Below are 4,128 nucleotides of genomic sequence, written 5' to 3'. Positions count from 1 at the left end.
GGATAAAAGTCTCGTAACCTCATCCCTTTCTAGCCTCGGCATAACCCAAGTCATTCCCTTTTCCCAATCCAAAGTGCTATTCAAATGCCACCTTATTGTGCTGGAGTCATGGGATAGGTAGCGTTAGAGAACTGCTAGTCTTCTATTACAGAATATCATATAGTGTTATCTACCAACAAGCTTCATCCTTTTTTCTTGCTCTAATGATAACAATTTTGACAAGTTATGTTTGCCACGGTCTTGAAATTGTGACTCGGGCTATTTACTTGCAACATTTGCTTGTTATTAACAAGTAGACCGGATCAAGGACTGTTCGATCCAACGAACCCGACCCTACCCATCTGAAAGAAAATCCGACCCGACCAATGTATGGGTCAGGCTCAGGCTGAAATTTTTGACACAAAATCCAACCCAACCCGAAAACCATACATCATAAAAATCAGATTTTACTCAACCACGTGCCAGGCCTGGCTCGGGCCGGAGAAAAAAAAAATCTGCCGGCTCCTTTGAAATGAAAATCATCTATATTAACAAGTGTATGCTGACATGGTAGCTACCATTATTTGGCATGCGTGCCTGAAACATATTGTTCTTTCAGCTACTAACGTTTTAAGCCTTTTTATTATTACAATTGATATATAACTGGAGTCACGGAATATAGCAAGGGCAAATGCATATGCTTAGGTCAAATTTCATCAAAGAACAACCAACGTGATCACCTATTTATTTTGTTATTTCCTCTAGTTCTCCAGCTTGACAAATTATTCAAATGTAATCAGAAAACTACTATGCTTTGGAGGTTGCATATGGATCCATAATTTCATACTAGGCTATCTAAATGTAAGAATCATCCTTACCACCCTAAGTTATACCTACCCAATACCTACTTAATTTCTACTATGGTACAATACCAAAGGATAATGAAGTGGCGTGGATCTACTTTGGGAAAAAATGTCATGTATTCTATATTTGGAATCAGATAAGTTTAACATTTTTTGTTCGATGCTATGGCTTTTCTCCTTCAATAAATACACTTCTGTAGTTCATTTACCAATGTCAGTCTAGTACTTTGGTGGCCGAGTTTGCGGACAAAGGAGGAGAAGGCACTTGTGTTCTTAAGGATTTACTGGGACAAATGTTAGGAAGATGAAGATGCAGGATTTAAGTCTTTGAGTTTTGGTTGATTACATTTTTCAAAATCAACTCTCTAAATGTTAACGTAGTAATCAAGCTAAATGTAACACATGAGATCCATCCCTTAGTAATCTTCCACTATTCATTTATTCAAACTAGTTTTTTTATTTTGTCCGTTGTTCTTGCATGACATATGATACATGAACAAACAAAGAAACATGGCAAGCAAAGTGAATTCAGATGTACCAAGCATGTGCTACTTCATTGAATTCGGCATTTCCTTTGCAAAGTGCTGGTGCATGCAGCTTTTCCATTTTGTTGCCAAGCAAATATCTTCCAGTACTTTAGTTTGGGTACCATACAAGTGCACGATCAACCCACAGATTAATTTGCAAAGCAAGTGCATGAGGAATCTTACCATAATACTGACGTCCTGATTTTATTTTCCAACGAACAGATTTGGAGCTTGGCATACAAAATACATTGCCTATAGTTTTTATTTGGAAAGAAAATATGTTCCTCTTGAAACACTACTACAGAACAGAGTTTTAGTAACACCAACTTGTGTTACTATAGCTCAATTAATGTGTTACTAGATCTTCTAGTAACATATCCCATTAGTATTACAATATCCAATGGTACTACTATCTGATCTATTGGAACACAAGACATGTGTTCTTCTATATCTAGAAAAGTGTTACTACTTTGTAACATAATTTGTTATCTATTGGAACATTTGTTAGTGTTACAATAATTATGTACTGTAACATTTTTTTATCTCTAGTAACACTTTTCATTGTGCTAGTATCACTTTTGTGAGGATACAGTTTGGAATTTTAGGAACACGTGGTTTGTAACACATGCTGCACCTATTGTAACACATTTAAAATTTCAAGTAAATAGCAATTATTCATATGCAAACCCACTATAGCCTAAATATATATTTTGGAGGGAACATGACACATTGCACAATCACTCAAATCACGGATTTCAGTAGCAATAGAAAGTTGCATTGATTGTAGTAATGTAACATAGTCTTTGTTCACATAATGTAAAGTATATTTACACAATGATATGATTAAGAAGAGAAAATATTTACAAATTTTTGGTACAAGAAATGAAATGCAAAAAATAAGCAGTATTCTTGAAATTCTTGTCTTCACAGTCCATGTGTGTGTGCATATCCAAGTACATATATTCATCCATTGATCATTTCAACCTGCATAGAGAATGAGTGTTGTATAAATGATCATTACAAGCTTCCGAGAGAAATTATATATGTAGAAAGCTAGTTGCAACATACACAGATCAAAGGCCAAGCAATCGGTGCTCCTTTGGCATGGGCATCACCAATTTTCTTGTATCCACTTGTGGGCCTTACTAATGGCTCATCTTGTATAATAGGATGATTGATACGCACTTTGTAGAATTGCTTTCCTATCTCAACTCCACCAACTTTTGCTTTTGGACTAGAGCTCAAAATGGTTGCATAGGCCACGATTGCCTTATTTGGATAACTTGCAGACTTAAGTATCACTGTGGTTCCATCCTAAATTGAATTGACATAGTCATCAACAAACATTAGTTGAGTAAAGATAATCCAATCAGAATGACCATTATGTTTGTTCACCTTAATTCGCTGAGGTCGTGTATATTTGGAACACTTCTGTCTTGCAGCATTATCTTGGAGTGCTCCTTGTTGGTCCTTTATCATAGGTACAACATCATGCCAAGTTTTGGATACATATTTTGCATGGATAACTCATAAAGAAGTGTAATTCTTACGTACCTTTCTTTTCCTATTTATTCTAGCATCACTTGAAGGATGTGTATGCACACCAACCTGAAATCAAAGTGAACATTTTTATATTTACATAAAGTTATGGAGTGCAATAATATTATTGAATGTATGTAACATTGCCTAGCTAATATAACACATATAAATGATTTGGCAGAATAGTGTACCTATTTTTGTCTAAAATCATTAGTAGAGCATTGTGGGGATGATGGCTGTGCTTCCTGATCTGAGAAATCTAAGTGATTTGCATCACCTTGGCAATAGATTCAACAAAAATACATATGAATTTAAGACACTAGATAAAAATTTCAAAATATAATCAGCTAATACTAGGCGTGAAAGCCAAGAAGACTCATATGTAGCACAGGATCTCACACATAAAGAACACACACATACACAATGGTTTTGGTGCTGCAAATGCTTGCTGCCTTTTCTGACTTATTTTCCTCCTATTTGATCCCAGCCGTACACTTCAAATTAGCCTAGGACAATCATCTGATAACTACAGCCATTACTACTTTGATTTGACTATTATTCTCACTAACTAGCAGCTGGGAATCAGCAACTAAAGACTCAGCTCTTAGACTTAAACCTGGACAATTTCATGAACGCACAGGATTATTGCTAACAAGGTGTTGTTAAGTAACAAGCAACAACTTGATAACCATTTTGTTAGATACAACTGGATCAATAATTCATGTATGTACATGTATGTAGAAAATATGAAAGGTGTTTGCATTAGGAGTGAAATTTAGATACCAATTCATCCCTCTGTTGACAGACAATATCTATAGGGAAAATTGGCTGTGTAGCATCGAAAGATGCTGACTTTCGAAGAATACCATTAAAATTATTCGGTCCCGTGAAATAGCAAAGAAAGCTGCAAACGTTACTGTAAAATAGCATTCTGTCACGGAGGAGGAAACGACGTCAACAACCCATCCCCCTCATTGTATAATCCAATGTTCTACCTCTGCTTCACACCCGCCTCGACATCGGACTGCCGTTCGTGGCTCGCGCGCCAGCCTTCTGCGCTCCGCCAGCCGCTCGTTCGCCCGCATGGCGCCCCACCCCGCTCGCCGGCCTAAGCCGAGCCGGCCGCCCGCACGGCGCCGTGGCCCCCGCTTGCCGGCCTGCGCCGCGCCGACCGCCCGGACGGCGTCGCATCCCCCGCTCCCCGGCCTGCGCTGAGCCAG

General features: G+C 38.0%; 1 long non-coding RNA gene across 1 annotated transcript; it reads right to left on the bottom strand.

Moving 5' to 3' along the window:
- Nucleotides 1-2,168: 2,168 nt before the first annotated feature.
- LOC120680500 lies at nt 2,169-2,994 on the bottom strand. The gene is made up of 4 exons (XR_005677689.1): nt 2,924-2,994; nt 2,765-2,839; nt 2,438-2,683; nt 2,169-2,353 (listed from the first exon to the last, which is right to left on the bottom strand). It is a non-coding gene; the product is annotated as an uncharacterized LOC120680500 (long non-coding RNA).
- Between the last annotated feature and the right edge of the window lie 1,134 nt (nt 2,995-4,128).

Source organism: Panicum virgatum, chromosome 7N, assembly GCF_016808335.1.
Source record: "Panicum virgatum strain AP13 chromosome 7N, P.virgatum_v5, whole genome shotgun sequence".
Taxonomy (NCBI): domain Eukaryota; kingdom Viridiplantae; phylum Streptophyta; class Magnoliopsida; order Poales; family Poaceae; genus Panicum; species Panicum virgatum.
This window is presented reverse-complemented; position numbering and strand designations above follow the sequence as displayed.